This window comes from Leptopilina boulardi, unplaced genomic scaffold, assembly GCF_019393585.1.
Source record: "Leptopilina boulardi isolate dan_hultmark-lab unplaced genomic scaffold, ZJU_Lbou_2.1 LbouV2_372, whole genome shotgun sequence".
NCBI classification, from domain to species: Eukaryota; Metazoa; Arthropoda; class Insecta; order Hymenoptera; family Figitidae; genus Leptopilina; species Leptopilina boulardi.
Window position 1 is genome coordinate 3,296,337 of NW_026137943.1, and position 17,746 is coordinate 3,314,082.

Below are 17,746 nucleotides of genomic sequence, written 5' to 3' on the forward strand. Positions count from 1 at the left end.
ATGATTAAATCTAATTTTAGCTCTTTTAGAAAAATTATAAATATTGACTTGAAATTATCGATAACAAAAGCGCAAGAATTTAAAACAGCCTGTCTGACTGACAGTGAACTTTTCTACTGAAATTAAGCAATCTGTAAATTCTGACCCACTTTCACCGGTTTTTTTTTGGACTTATGGCTAGAATAGAAAAACCAAATCGAAGAATCAGGAAGTTTGCGTTTGGTTCATGAGCACTCGAGTATTATCCGCATAGGCCCAATTATCTCTTGGTCCATGCGCTGCAATGAATTCTGGAGCAGGGTTGTCGGGGTCAGGTTCCACAAGACGATTTCCCATCCCAGGAGATGTGTTCGTTTGACCTCTGGGTTTCTCTGGCGAAGGAAATCAGAGATGTTGGTGCGGATGACGGGTCTCTAGAGGAGGGATGGGTTGTAAGGGGTGAAGGGGGGGTGGGGGGTGGGGTTAGAAGAACGTGGAAAGCTTTTGGTATCAAGGGATGGGTGTCAGTCGCGGAAAACGTGGAGGATGGTGAAGAAGGAGTAGGAGGAGGTTGACTCCCCTCCCTGGTCACCATGAGGCGTTTAATTGTGTCGCGCGGAAATACTCAGACAGACGGATTCCTTTAATAATGCGCCTGACGGCGCGCTCAACCGTTCACCTCCCTCGTCTACATCGCTTTTCTCCCTTTTCTCTCTCATTCCCTTTACTTTCTTATATACATGAACTCTTCTCTCTCTCTCTCTCTCTCTCTCTCTTTCTCTATCTCTGTTTTTCCCTCTATGCATGTGTGTACTTATCTACAACTAAATAAAACTGAACGAGAATGGCACGAAGATGCACCCTCGAGAGCTTACTTCCAGGATCAAATCCTTCTCACAGGATGCACCAGAGACCAAAAAAACACGTTTTCCTTTTTTTTTTATTCCCTCTTCTTTGCAACTCTCGAAGAGTATCAAGAAAAAAGCTTTGCTCGATGCTCTGCTAAGTTTCGTCATTTTTTTTCCTCTCCTACCATCTTCTATATATGTGAAGTTCACATAAGGTTTTCAACTATTGTTATTTTCGTGAATTTCTCACGTAGAATAATTCTAGTTTCTTTCTTTCTTTTTTGATACCGAACAAAATTTTGGTTGTTTGAATTAACTACACAGTGAAACAAAAATTTGATTCAAAAAAAAAAGGTTACTTTATCATCAAATTAATATTTACTAAATAATTTTTGAAACCAAATAATTGAAATTAAACATGCATAGAAAAAAATTTGCAGTGACTGCGAACTATATTTGCTCTCACATCAAATTATGTTAGCTAATATAGGGACAAATTTGCTGTGGGGTCAAAAATTTTTGCTGTGATAGTAAATTTTTAAAAATTAAGACTGATATTGAATTAAACATGCATAGAAAAAAATTTGCTGTGACTGCGAACTATATTTGCTCTCACATCAAATTATGTAAGCTAATTTAGGGACAAATTTGCTGTGGGGTCAAATATTTTTGCTGTGATAGTAAATTTTTTAAAAATTAAGACTGATATTGTTCATCATAGCAAACTTTTTCGTTGTCATAGCAAAAAATTTAGCTGTGATAAACAGTCTAAATGTTTAAAAATTTACTGTCACAGAAAACTATTTTGACCGCACAGCAAATTTGTTTGCTGTCCTTATGTATTAGCTAATGTAATTTGATGTGACAGTAAAAAGTTTGCTGCCACAGCAAAACTTTTTCTATGCGTGTAATATCTCGTAAAGAAAAAAAAACGACATTTTATTTATTTCACGCATAGAAAAAGTTTGCTGTGTCAGCGAACTATTTATACTGTCACAGCAAATTATGTTAGCTAATATAAGAACTGTGAACAAATTTGCTGTGGTGTCAAAAAAGTTTGCTGTGACAGTAAATTTTTAAAAATTATGATATTGTTTATCACAGCAAACTTTTTTGTTGTCATAGAAAAAAAATTAGCTGCAGTTACTAATTTTGATAGATTCGATAGCAAACATTAGTTAGCGTCTGTAAGCAATTCCTTTTTTCCGTGTTTGTTTATTAAATATAAAATATACATTTTAAGCTTCATTTTGAGGGGTAAAAAAAAAATTGGTCCGTTTTAAAAAAATTTCAAAAATAATTTTCATTTTCATAAAAAGGAGTAAATTTTGAATTTAAAAAAAAATGTTGCACCTATTCGAAACAGCAGGAACAAACCTTTTGAAAAATATATTTTTTGTTTTTTTTTTAAACTAAAAATATGTTTGATTTTTGATATAAACTTAAATGTTAATATTGGATAATTTAAAATCAAGCAAAATTTATGTTTGAAATATGTATTTTTACATTAAATCAACCAAAAAAATATATTTGAACCAAACAAATCGTTTTCTCAGTATATAAATTCCCTTTGATTGGAAAACTTTTTTAGAATTGGAAAAGTTATTTTGAATATATCCACGGTATAAGTTTTTAATTCCGAATATAATTGAGAAGAGGAGTTATTATCTTGTCAATTTATTATTCTGTCCATTTTCAAGGAATATTTTCTTTTTCAGACTTTTTTGTCTTTTTTTTGTTTTGCTAACGATATATTGGAATTACTGTCGAAGCCATTAATAAAGAGAGGAGTCGGTGTTATTTACAATACTGTCATCAGCTGTGGCTGTGTTCCAATATTCTTTGCAGTGCGAACTTCCGGTTCTGCGTCTTTATAGTGTTACTATTCATTTGTTTTGATGCGTGAGGCAGTGAAAGCTCTTTACTCTGTCATTATATATATATATATATATATTTGACTGGAACTCATTGCGCCATTAATGGGATGAGAGGTGCACAATGTGAGAGAACAATCCTTTGCCAGCAAGTTTCGGCCTCGACGATCAAAGTCATTTTCCTCCTGTAATGAATCTTCTCGGTCATATCAAATGTGCTTGTAAGCTCTGAATTAAGACATATATACTCAATCGTCTCTGAAAATTGATAAAATGTTGACGTCATGTGATTACAAATTGGCATTTATTATGAGTGTAAATGTGACGCTCCACGAGAAAAGGGACCAAAAATTTTAGGTTATGTCTGTTTTTTTAAAGTGAAAATACCAAAAAAGAATCAACTCTTATACCACAAGTTTTTATTACATTTGAATAATTTAATAAAAACTATTTTTGATTTTACCTATTAGAAACTTTTTATCAAGGTAAAATTATCACTAAACATAACCTAAAATTTCTTTTAATGTTCCTCTTCTTCCTCTGAACATCTTATTTCTAAATTTGAATCAGTGAAAAAACAGATGTTACTTTTTGAGGTTATGTTGTACCCCTTCTAAAATTATAATTGACTTATTTGAATTTAGTTGCAAATTTAGAAATTAATTTAAAAACAGTGCCATTTTTACTGATTTAAATTCAGAGAATTGGGTACTTAATTGCATTTTAATTAAGTTGTCATTTAATTATTTAAAGATAGACTAATTACTGTTTCTTCATGTAAAATGTTATCTAAATACAATAGTAAATTCGTACATTTCTAAATTTGAAGAATTACTGATCTCAAATTCTCGACAGTTGCTACCCTTTAGATGCACATTATTATGAACGTTTTCCATGTTACAATGGCTGTCAGCATGAAGGCAACCTACATTAAACTTGCTCTAACCTGTCGTGACTAGAAGATGGTTTCGAGTGGAAAATCATGGTGTGCACACATACGGAACACATGTAAATAAATATTTTATATATATATATATATATATATGTGTATGTATATGGATAAGCATGTGCATTGAAAATGATCGTACATTACGCGTGGTTGTAGACTGATTTATAGGCAACAGAATATTGGTATATATATATGGAATCAATATTCTCCTCTTGCTAAACAATTAAAATATATTCTAATGACATAAACTCGATTCTTGTCCCACGAAACTCCATTACATATTGTAATCAGGCATTGCATTGTTACAGCTTTAAGGGCATGTCATACGCATATATGACGTGTATTATTATCATTAGAAATTCTCAGTTATTCATTGTTCCTTATAATTAGTATTTAATTAGTATTGAAATTTTTGGAAATTTCAATTTTTATAGAAGAGAATTTGAATTATTTTTTTTCAAATACTTTTTTGCTGTACGGAGAAAAATGGAAATAAATATTAACCTGAAACAACGAAAGGGTTCACTAGAATTGCAAAAGATTTAACTGAAACAAGTAAAACTTTTGCTACTATAGTGAAACGTTTTGCTGTTTCAGGTAAATTTCTTTTTTTTCCGTGAATAAAGTAACTTTTACTACATTCAAAGTAAAACCAGAACTGTCCGCAGTTTTTGCGCATTACTGGTAATTTTCACTCCAGAAATAGTAAAATTTACTCCGAAAATAGTAAAATTATTCCGAAAGTATTAAATTTTACTGTTTCTGGAGTCAAATTTGACAGAAATTCGCAGAAACTGTGGACAGGGGGTCAATTACGTCACTTGTACCGGATTCCACTTTCCACATTTTGGATTCCGTATTCCGGATCCTGGAGGTCAATTACGTAACTTTTTCCCGATTTTAGATTCCGGATTCCACTTTCCACATTCCGTATTCCAGATACCACATTTTGTTCTCTGGATTCCACATTCTGGATTCCACTTTCCACATACCGTATACCATATTCCGAAAAATCGGGGTACAAATCGTCCAGGATCCGGAATACGGTATGTGGAAAGTGAAATGCGAAATGTGGAATACGGAATGTAAAAAGTGGGATTCGGAATGTGTAAAGTGGAATCCGGAATATGGGATCCGAAATCTGAAATAGGTTACGTAATTGACCTTCTGGACGATTTGTACCCCGATTTTGCGGAATATGAAAAGTGGAATCCGGAATGTGGAATCTAGAGAACGAAATGTGGTATCTGAAATACGGAATATGGAAAGTGGATTCCGGAATTTGGAATACACGGAATGTAGAAAGTTGAATCTGGAATAAGGAATATAGAATCTGGAATATGGAAAGTGGAATACGGAATGTGGAATCTAGAGAACGAAATGTGGTATCTGAAATACGGAATATGGAAAGTGGATTCCGAAAATTTGGAATACGGAATGTAGAAAGTTGAATCTGGAATAAGGAATATAGAATCCGGAATATGGAAAGTGGAATACGGAATGTGGAATCTAGAGAACGAAATGTGGAATCTGAAATACGGAATATGGAAAGTGGATTCCGGAATTTGGAATACGGAATGTAGAAAGTTGAATCTGGAATAAGGAATATAGAATCCGGAATATGGAAAGTGGAATACGGAATGTGGAATCCAGAAAAAGTTACGTAATTGATCCCCTGTTTAGGTTTTATTTTTAAAGTAGTATTAATATTTATATTTTAACGGAAAAAACAACTTTATTTGGAACAATGAAAAGTGAGTAGTTGATTTAATTGAAATAATTAAAACTTTTGCTATTCTAGTGAAACGTTTTGCTTTTTTTGGTAAAATTTTTTTTTTTTACCTACAAAATAAATTATTAAGATGATATTTGATAAAAATTGGGGAGTTTGGAGAAAAAAAGTGTAATAATTCTAAGTGTTCTTTAACAGGATGATTCAACAGTCTCTGATCCATGCGATATATATATACGATTTTTCTTTTCTTTTCCAAGTTTCTTCATTTCCTATTTCTTTTTTCTCGTATTTTTCTTTTGTTTTGTGTCTCTCGGTGACAGACGGCGCGGTCTGCAATATATCCATTCCTCTTCAATAAAATAAGTATCAAACGGACTTCAATCGAAAACTACATTTACTATACTGCAAATTACGTTCGTGATGTTGAAATGCAAATATATCGACTTTCCACTGCTGCTACGTGACTGTTCATTAATTTCGTCCTTTCAAACAGTTTTGTAAACAAATTAAGTGCCAATCGCAAAAAAAAGACGAAAGAAGAAGTAATTAATTATTTTTGCTTTTAAAAAATTGACAATTTTTTTTATAATTTTTTTTTTTTGTGGAATAAGAATTTTGTTAATTAATATTTAAGGGGAAAATAAAAAAAAAATTCTGTATATAAAAGTTTTTTGTAGAATTTATTCTGTGAATTTTTAGGTAATATTCACGATTTTCTAGTTTCTTTTTTTTTTTTAACTAGTTCGTCTTTTATTACGTAAAAAAGGGCTATTATGCTGAAAACAATTTTATCAGTTTTGATGTTTGAAAACAATTCTGAAGTAAGGAAAAAGGACTTGTATAAAAGAGTAGAATAGCAACTATTCTCGGCTACTTATTCTAGTCACGGGATGAAAGCACGGACCAATAAGAATAGATAGAAAATTGGAGAGCCTGAGTATGTGCATATCAGATACAGTTTTTTTTTTATATATATATTATATAAAAGAGATGAAAATTCTGATATTTCTCAAAATCCATATTTCATGATTTTCTTTCTCGATATTTTATATGTAAGCCATATATATATATATATGATTTTGAATTAGAAAAACCAATATCAAAAATTCATGGAAAAAACAAAATTCTTTTATATAATATAATCTTGACTATAGGAATAAGATTCCTTTATGAAGTGGCCAAAGTCTTTTTTTCTTTGACGAATCATTCCAGTCAAACGACGACATAATCTGTCTGAGCCTTGAGGCGTCGAAGATTTTGTTTCTTAAATCAACCGCGTTGTGAATTTTTCAGAATTTACTTTGCTTTTAGAAAATTTTATTCTATGTTTTGTGAAAAGAATTTTCGATAACGAGGAGAAAATACATTCTCGGATTGTTATTTTTCGAAATCAAATTGAAAAGTAGAAAAGAAATTATTGCAAATTCTTTTTTTTTTTGTATCTGATAAAATTCTATTAAATTTTTTTTATCAAATAATGTCTAAAATTCTTGGTTAAATACCTTGATTAAGGTTTCTTTTTGAACGAAATGTTAAAAAATTATTATTAAATATATACGCATGTGAAATTAATCTTGGATAATGGAAAAATTCCTCTTGTAATATTACGTTTTAAATTCCATTTAAAAGCTCATATATTTTTATAAAGAATGTCGATTAAAATTTAATAATGTGGGTATATTAATAATAATAATAATAATAATAATAATAATAATAATAATAATAAAAATGGTACTGATTAATAAACAATTTTCACGTCACCAATCACATTATCGTTGCCGCGCTCATGTCATAAAAATTGTATGTGCATTATAAAATAACATGAAATACAGCCTGCGGTTTATACATTTTCATTGATAGCCTCCGGGAGAATACCTGATGATATTTATTACCAATGGATAACGAATCTGCGATGCAGTATAGCATTCGCATTGTTCATCAAAATTTCGACTGGTATAATATTTAAAAAAAAAGAATAAAAAAAAAAAAAAAATACGAGTCAGACTCTCGAACCTTCAATTGCTGTGTCTGTTGCCAATTGATGATAAAAAAAAATCCTATTGAAATAAAAATGTAAAAAATGGAATTAAAAAAACAAAGAGAGAACGGTAGAGTGAAAAAAGGTGATTTTTTTATACGTTACTGGTGTATCAGATTTTCACCCTACATTGAGGTAAACTGCGCAGAACTATGACTTATTTGTATAAGAGTAACTTTTGTATTTTTTTTGTTAAATATTGTATGCATTTTTCTTAATTTAGAAATCCACACCTAGAAAAAAGATTTCTTTGATTCAAAGAAATCTTACAAATTTAATTTTTGTCAATTTTTTCCAAATTTGTTTTCTAGTGTAGCTCAGCATCCGCTGGACCAATCAAAAAGTGCGTTATACATTTTTTGTTCGCTACTTTTTGCTAAAGACTTTAGCGGTATTCCCAAACGATTATCTCCAAAATTTAATTTTTCGAAAATTTTTCATAAATTTGTTTAAGTGTAGCTCAGCATCCGCTGGACCAATCAAAAAGTGCGCCATACATTTTTTGTTCGAGACTCCCGGGTTAAGACTTTAACGGTATTCCCGATCAATTATCACGCAAATTTAATTTTTCGAAATTTTTTAAAAAATTTATCTGAGTGTAGCTCAGCATCCGCTGGACCAATCAAAAAGTGCGCCATACATTTTTTGTTCGAGACTCCCGGGTTAAGACTTTGGCGGTATTCCCGATCAATTATTTCCAAAATTTAATTTTTCGAAAATTTTTCATAAATTTATTTGAGTGTAGCTCAGCATCCGCTGGACCAATCAAAAAGTGCGCCATACATTTTTTGTTCGAGACTCCCGGGTTAAGACTTTGGCGGTATTCCCGATCAATTATTTCCAAAATTTAATTTTTCGAAAATTTTTCATAAATTTATTTGAGTGTAGCTCAGCATCCGCTGGACCAATCAAAAAGTGCGCCATACATTTTTTGTTCGAGACTCCCGGGTTAAGACTTTGGCGGTATTCCCGATCAATTATTTCCAAAATTTAATTTTTCGAAAATTTTTCATAAATTTATTTGAGTGTAGCTCAGCATCCGCTGGACCAATCAAAAAGTGCGCCATACTTTTTTTGTTCGAGACTCCCGGGTTAAGACTTTGGCGGTATTCCCGATCAATTATTTCCAAAATTTAATTTTTCGAAAATTTTTCATAAATTTATTTGAGTGTAGCTCAGCATCCGCTGGACCAATCAAAAAGTGCGCCATACATTTTTTGTTCGAAACATTTTCCCTATTTTATTGGCGGTATTCTGGAACGCTTATCTTGCAAATTTAATTTTTGTCAATTTTTTCCAAATTTGTTTTTTAGTGTAGCTCAGCATCCGCTGGACCAATCAAAAAGTGCGTTATACATTTTTTGTTCGCAACTTTTTGCTAATGACTTTGGCGGTATTCCCAAACGATTATCTCCCAAATTTATTTTTTCGAAAATTTTTCCAAATTTGTTTTCTAGTGTAGCTCAGCATCCGCTGGACCAATCAAAAAGTGCGCTATACATTTTTTATTCGCTACTTTTTGCTAAAGACTTTGGCGGTATTCCCAAACGATTATCTCCAAAATTTACTTTTTCGAAAATTTTTCCAAATTTGTTTTCTAGTGTAGCTCAGCATCCGCTGGACCAATCAAAAAGTGCGCTATACATTTTTTGTTCGCTACTTTTTGCTAAAGACTTTGGCGGTATTCCCAAACGATTATCTCCAAAATTTAATTTTTCGAAAATTTTTCATAAATTTATTTGAGTGTAGCTCAGCATCCGCTGGACCAATCAAAAAGTGCGCCATACATTTTTTGTTCGAGACTCCCGGGTTAAGACTTTGGCGGTATTCCCGCCCAATTATCTCATAAATTTAATTTTTTAAAATTTTTTAAAAAATTTATCTGATTGTAGCTCCGCATCCGCTGGACCAATCAAAAAGTGCGCCATACATTTTTTGTTCGAAACTTTTTCCCTATTTATTGGCGGTATTTTGGAACGCTTATCTTGCAAATTTATTTTTTTGTTTGATTTTTTTTTTTTGTTTTCAGGTTCAGTTGGGGTAAGTGCGAACGGAATTACTATGTTTCACCAATAACGTAAGTTTTTTCTTTTAATTCGCAATTCTTCCAGCTTTTTTGGTTAGGTTATACAGTAAACATAATTTTGAATTCTAAATCCAATTTATCTATTTTAACAAAATATTTTTAGATTCTTCTGAGTTAAAAAAAGATTTAATTTTAAATAATACACTGAAAAAAGTGTTTGGTATTGACAACCAAAACGTTTGGTTGGTATTTAAGCAAACCAAAATTTTTTTTATTGAATCAACAAAAGTTTGGTTGTCCTAATCAAACTTTAGTTAAAAAAAAATTTTTTTTTCTAATTTTGGTTGTGTCAAACAAATTTTCATTGAGACAATTAAAATTTTGTTGATTCAACAAAAAAATTTTGGTTGCTCAAATACCAACCAAACGTTTGGTTTTCAATACCAAACCCTTTTTTTAGTGTAATTTGTAAAAAAAAAAATTACACTGAAAACAAAATTTCTTTGATTCAAATAATCGGTTTTAAATACAGAAATTGTTAGTTCAAATACAATTTATTTGATTTAAATAAAAATTATTTGGTTCAAGTAAATATTTATTGGATAATAGTCAAGTAATATAAATATGCTAATATATTCTAATTTTAAGAATATTACATACTTAATGTAAGTATAAAATATTCTAATTCTAATATAATTCTAATATATATTCTAAATTTCGGGATATTTTTTTCTGTGTAGAAATGTCAAAATTTATATCAATATAAGTGCGGAATGTAAAAATTCAAAATTTTACTGCTAAAAGCGGAGAATAAAATGGAAAACAAAAGTAAAGTAACTTTTACTATACTGACAAAGTAAATTCTAAACTGTTTTGGAATTTCTAAGCATTTCTAGCAAGTTTTGTTTCTAAAATTGTAAAAAATGCTATTTTCGAAGTAAATTTTACTATTTCAAAGGTAATTTTTTTCCGTAACAAAAGTTACCAAAGATGCGCAGAAGTTTAGTTTTTAAATTGTAAATAGTAAAAGATACATTATATATTTCTCCTTGTAGAAAGTTACAAGCATAAAAAATATTTTTTGTAGCACCAAAATATTTTCTGTCACATTAAATTACATTAGCTAATATAGGAACAGCGAACAAATTTTTCTGTCGGGTCAAAAAAGTTTGCTGTAACAGTAAATTTTTCAAAATTAAGACTGATATTGTTTATCAAAGCAAACTTTTTCGTTGTAATAGCAAAAAAAATTTATCTGTGGTTACTAATTTTAATAGATCCGATATAGCAAACATTAAGTTAGCGTCTGTAAGCAATTTCTTTTTTTTTCCGTGAATGAAAGAACAAAAAAATTAATTTTTTTTTAAAAGTAATAGATTTTTGCACCTGCACGAGCCACTAGACATTAGTTATTTTCGATTGACAACAACTCTTTTCTACACTCGAATGAATAGCTCTTGAAATAAAACTGCATTCATTATATGTTTGTCTCCCTGTCTCGTATTGCCAAATTAAAACTTCCTCTCCTATATCGAATTGTCTGCTTTCTGCCTGTTTCATCAAAAACGGCTTTTAATTAAACTTTTATTTTTAATAGTATTTCTCTAATTTAATGTGTGTAATTTTTTAATCGATTTGAGATTTAATTTTTTTTATATTACATTGAAAATGTCCTGACAAAAATTATTTACTTTTTTTTCTTTTCGTCTTAATGATCCTCAGAAGTAAGCATTACTTCTTTAATTGACTGGGAACGTTTAGTTTTATTTGAGTGAAAATGCGAGACGAGCGGAAAATGATTATCAAGGCGAATATACTGAGGATGAGTAGGGTTGAGAGGGCGTAAAATAAGTGGAAAGAATGGAAGGGTATATAGGGAGTGGAAAAATGGGAATAAGAAGAGAAAGAGAAAAAAAAGAGAGAGAGAGAACTTTGTGGAATAACGAGCGTACGAGGAAGAACTCTTCGCGTCGGTGCCAACGAGGGGGTTTGTTTGCAGGGTCAGCTTAATTCTTCGACCTCGTATTATGAATATTCTCCGGTTTTCGCGTCCTACCTTTCTCTCTCTCATTTTCTAGCCTCTCACGGCAATTCTAAAGCATATTAGACCCGCTCTCAACTCTGTTTTACGTGGCAAGGAAAATTCCTCCCCTTTTAGTTTACATACACTGACCAATCTGTGAATATTACGCTTCTCTCATGTTCCCTTGCATGGCTATTCACACTCATTTAACATTTTAACTATATCCCCTTCCACGCATCTCTTTCTCATCTCTTCAAACTCGTTTTTCACAACATTTTCTCTTTTCACATCCCAATATGTTATCGGGAGTATAGATCTTTCATTTACGTTTTTTTTTTTTGTTTTTCATGAATTCAATCACTGCTTTTTTGCGCATTATCCAAAATTAATGGAGCGCGAAAAGTGTGTTTTATTATTCCTTTTATTTCCCTCGGAATAAACGAAATAAAACAATATTTTTTATTCGAAGCTTGGTGGATAAAAGAGGATTTCAATTTTTATTAATTATTAAATATGCAATTAGTTTAGTTAGAATTTGAGAATTGTTAAGAAAACGATGGGTATGTAAAAAGTGTATATTTAAAAATCTATTTTGTTTATTGACGATATATAGATTGTCATAATTTGCTGTTGGAGCATTTACAGCTACAGTAGATTACTTTACTTTGATTTAACAAATTTGCTTACTGCAAGTCTGGACTTAAATCCCGGAGGAGATACGCTCAAATCACAGACAGACGTGAACCTCATTTGCGAACTTTGATGTGGTAACATCAAAGATTTCCATGATATATTTTCATTTTCGTATTTTTAGTCGAAATAAATAAAGAAAATGACTTTATCGATTGTGTGAAAATTGCAATTTTTTTTTTATGTACAACGTGAAATTTTAAATTAGTACTCTCTCTCTTATACAACTTTTATTTCTTATTTAACATGCACCCAGAGAAATGTTTTATTTGAACCAAATATAATATATTTGAATTAAATAAATGTATATTTGTCTCACAGTCTATTTATTTGGCGTAAATAAAATTTTTCATTCAAAATCAAATAAAAATTTATTTGAATCAAATAAATATTTATTAAGCTATGAGACAAATATATCATTTCTCTGGGTGTGAATTTTAATTTAGCAGAATTCTGCATTAATAGAATTTAAAGTGCTTCGAATTTTTAGATGTCAGAATTTCCACTTCAACAAATTTTCATTTGTCCGAATTTTTATTTACCCGAATTGTTAGTTGATCGAATTCTTAAAACGCCGAATTTTTTATTTATCCGAAATTGCAATTAGTCGAATATACAATCAACAGAAAAATTTCTGTTTTTAAAATTGACAAATTACGATTTACTTTGGCAATTTTTGATTGGTTAATTTTAAAAATCGCGTCAAAATCTTTCTGTTAATTTAATATTCGGTCATTTGCAATTTCGGACAAATGAAAGAAAAATAATAAATAAAAATAATTTATTTTATATTTTAACTAAAATATATAATAATTATCAAAGATTTGTTTATGATTTTAGATATCAATTTATTATATGCGAATCAATTTGGGAAATTTATAGGATTAGCGCAGTAGTGGATCAATGGATGATGTAATAAGGAGCTATTAGTCCCATTAGTAACATATTAATTAATAATGGACCAATGGGATAAGTACTTGCTATAGTGATAGACATTTAATTATATAATATATAATTAAATTTATTATTATATATAATTATACTAATTATTATATATAATTATATTAATTATATTAATTATATATAATTACATTAATTATCATTTACAATTGAAAATATAATAAAATAATAAACAAATTGTTTTATGTAAAAAAAAAAGAAAAATTATACATAAAGTGACAAAAAGAATTAATTTTTATTGTTGAGGGAGAAACTAAATAATTTAGAAAATGAATTTTCGCAAGTGATTCACTTTTAGTTTTCGATGAGATTAATAATAAATCAGAAAGTCATGGGTTCTTTAGGGTTTTAGGGTCTTTGTATATATATATATGTATAGTAAGACGTTGAGGACACACCCAATGGAAAGTATAGCGCAAGTACATCCCATTAGACATCCTGAATTCTGTGGCACGCTTCGCATCATGTGCCAATACACTTTACGCCCTTAGTAAGGGGTCATCGATCAATTACGAAATAGCTTCCCAACGCAATCACGGTTTATCATCCATTATTCGATTCCATTTCATTACGTCTATTCTATATCGAGAGAGGTATCGTTTCGCATCTGAATTACATGATGTTCTCTTAACTCCTTGACGGGGGAAATTTGTATATTTTCAAAACTAGAACACTGTAATCTTATAAAAATATGTTTTTTTTTATCATTTTAATTTTTCTTAAATCTAATTTTTATTTAATAAATATTCTGAAATTTAGATTATATACTTGGCATCTATTTTAGAATATTTTATACACTCAAAATTCAATGTGTAATATTGAAATGTGAAAAAACTGTAAAAATATTCGTTGAATGTGATTAGTGCGTCGTATTGGATTTAGTGGCTAAAAGCAAGTGTTTCATACTAGATAATGAATAATTGGGGAAAATATATATGAGGGAACAGGGAAACATTACAAAGTGGTTGTATTTATAAATTATTTTCAATTAATCTCGAATTTTTTAATGGTATCGTCAGTGACGTCAACAAGATTCCTAATCTAAAAATTCTGTTATTTAAATTCGTTAATTTGTGTAAATTAACTTTGAGTAGTGTACGCTACTCATTTTGAGTTTAGTTGTTTTCTGTGACTGTCTTTCTTTTCTTTTTTAAAAAATTATTTTAAAAAACTCCAATACACAATTTTTCAATTTAGATACAAAATTTTTTTGTTTTTAATTAATAATTTTATAAATGTTTTATTGTTAATATCATTGATTTTTTTTAAATATAAAATAACTTAAAAAATTGATTTTGAAATATTGGTTTTTAAATAAATTGATGAAATTTAAAAATATTTTCTTGGATGAAATTAAGGTGATGTAGAGGGTGGTCAAGATATTTATTTGGAGTGATCTCATATACGAGCATCCATCGAGTCGAGTGTGTAGGCAATCTAATCTGGGCTGGACAGCGGAAGGATATCCGCCCCCCTCTTTTCTTTTTCATCCCCCTCAGACCATTTCGAGAAGTTGCTCCACTCTCGTCGATCGTTCGTTCAATCATCCCTTCCTCGATTCACCTTATCATCTAGATTCTACATTTTCATCCTTACATCCTCTTGTACTATATATATATATATATTCTTTCTTCTTTTTCTTATTTTATACTCCTCTTAGTTTTCCGCCTCTTCTGCTCTTGACAAGTTTTCCCCTCCTTCCATTTCGTCGCTTGATCTTGTTTTCCAAAGCTGGTATTAGATCGTAAAAAGTGCCGCACTTGATTAGTCGGGAACAGCTTCGACTGGAGAAGGGTCGAGAGAGAGAGAGAGAGAGAGAGAAAACGGTGACTTACAAGATTCGAAATTGCATTGGTGTTGGAGGGCTTGTCCTGTTTTTCTCCTGATTGCTTACCCCTAAGCGATTACTTAACACCCACGGGAATTAGAGCCATGATTTTTGACACCAAACATCGCACCATTATTGTGTTTTTTTTTTTGGTAGGATATTCTCCTTTTTTTTTCTTATACTGAGGGGATTTTAACATTCAATTTGTTACTGTTTAATTGTATTTTATTGTAAATTAATTAATTTTCCTTTTTTCCGCAAAAAAAGGCTAAAAATTTCAATAATTTTTTAAATTCTTTTATACATGAAAAAAAATGTTTGCTATCGGATCTATTAAAATTAGTAGCCACAGCTAAATTTGTTTGCTATGACAACGAAAAAGTTTGCTGTGATAAACAATATCAGTATTAATTTTTAAAAATTCTACTGTCACAGCAAACTTTTTTGACCCCACAGCAAGATTTGTTCGCTATTTCTATATTAGCTAACGTAATTTGATAGGACAGTAAATAGTTGATGCCACAGCAAACTTTTTTTATGCGTGTATATATTTTTACAGTTTCTAGATTTTTGTTATCTTTTCAAGAATAATAGATTTGATTATTTTAATAAACTTTTTGTATTTACTATTAACATTTCGTCTTGGTCCTGAGGCTATTTTTTTTTTAAATAGACACGCGTATTCAAAAACTTTGTAATATCAAACATATCAAAAGCCGAGTTTTATATTTGAGAGTAAAATTTTTTTACTTTTTTATAAAAATTTTATTTTAACATTGAAAATTTAAAAAAGTTTTTAATTCAAAAAAATATTTTATAATACAAATAAAATTTTAATTATTTCATTTAATACTAAATCAAATTTTGAAGGAAATAAATGAATGAAAAATAACCTCGAAATTAACTTTAAAATTGGGGTCCAATTTTCTTGTAGAAAATTTTTGGTCCATTGGATGACTTGTTATAATTTGATATATTAACCGGTACACCCAGAGAAATGTTTTATTTGAACCAAATATAATATAGTTGAGTTAAATAAACGTAGATTCGTCTCACAGCCTATTAGCCTATTTATTTGGTGTAAATAAATTTTTTTATTTAAATCAAATAAAAAATATATTAAAATCAAATAAATATTTATTAGTTTGTGAGATAAATATATCATTTCTTTGGGTGTATATCTATATATAATAGCGGCTGTTTGTTTTGGGTGAAATTTGGAGGAAAATAATTTTGTGTGATCATATTTGCTATCTTTTTTTTTGTACAATCCAGAGTAAATATTTTTAATAAGTCGACGATTCTTTTATGGCAAAATAGCTTTTTTACCTTCTAGCAAAATTTTTTAACACAATATCTTGATATTTTCTGCCAAATAACATTTTTTTTTACCTCCGTCTAATAATATTTCTTTGATGTTCATGTTCCCTTTCCGTTTCGACGAACGTTACTCTTCGATGAATATCGTTCTCTATAAGTGATTATGCAGACTTTGTCAGGGCCATTGCCAACATCTCAAAGTGCACTAGGTTTCAATATATTATCGTAAAAGAGAGCGCGCCCACGAGAGAAATCGCTTGACTTTTCATCTTCAAATTTTTCAATGTAATCTTTTAATGTCAAAAAAATGTAGGTTAATGGAAAATTTTCTTTGTGCGAAAATTTTTTTCGTTTTATCTTTTTGTATCACGGTAATAAAATCTTTATCTGGAACAGCTATATATGTTTTTCTAGAATAGCGAAAGCTTTCGCTGTTCCAGTGAAACTTATTTCTCTATTCCAGCTAAATACTTTTTTTTCTGTGTATTATTTAATTTATTAATTTGTTTGGTTTCATCTAAAAATTGGTTTGAAGAAAAAGAAAATAGTAAAACTTTTTAAAAAAATAAAAAAAAAATTTTCGGAGGGAAAAAAAATGATGCGACCTCAATGTTAAGTCCATTAAAACAAAGTTACAGGTTTTTTCGAGTGAATGGTATATTGTCAAAATGATAAATCGAAAAAGCATAAGAAAAGAAGAGTTGACAAATGTGATATTCCACTGTCAACGAAGGAGAAATTCCCCCTGTGAAATCTCATCCCACTTGTCAATCAGTCTAGTTTCCATTAGTCTCAAGATGACACCCCCAAAAATTTCACGATATTTGGTGAGGCAAACTTCATGCCATCAATCATTTTCCAAAAGTGGTTTTTACCGTAGATCTTTTATTGCGGTTCAATCACAAATCACTTGAAAAAGAAAAAGTTAATTGCAAACATAAAAAGTGCTTTCCTTCTTTTTTTTTTGTATAATTAAATTTATTACTATATAAACATAAATTTCATAATTAATTTTATATCAAAAATGAAATTTTCCCTAATTATGAAAGTTTTAACGATGAGAAATTGAGGAAAATGAGAAATATGCAATTAAATGACACAAAGACATTCCGTGTATATTAAATGTAATTACAAGTGTCGTTTAATAATATTGTAATTATTTACAAAAATATTAAATGATTTTACATTCAAAAAAATTGTTTTTCTTTAAAGGAAATTATAATTTAAAAAGTTTTTTTTAACAAACTCACTTTAATATGAAGATCTCCTTTTTAAACACTTATTGACTAGTCACACTTTTTGGTAAATAATTTTTTAAAATTATAAATTGTTTCATTTTTTAGTAAATAGAACTTTCACAATGAGTTTCATATGAATAAAAATAATAACCAAACTTTTAATTTTTTATATTTGAACTTTTATATAAAGTCGTAATCTTTTTTTTTCTGTAGAACTTTTTTTTCTTCTCTTAATAAA

The 17,746-nt window shown here is 29.6% G+C and overlaps 1 protein-coding gene across 1 annotated transcript in view; it reads right to left on the reverse strand.

Moving 5' to 3' along the window:
- Nucleotides 1-17,746, reverse strand: part of LOC127287738 (EGFR adapter protein-like) — a 73,459-nt gene extending 55,713 nt beyond the window's left edge. Inside the window, exon 1 of the mRNA XM_051314836.1 lies at nucleotides 17,521-17,746. The gene's annotated coding sequence lies outside the window, so the exon portion shown is untranslated. The remainder of the gene's footprint in view (nucleotides 1-17,520) is intronic.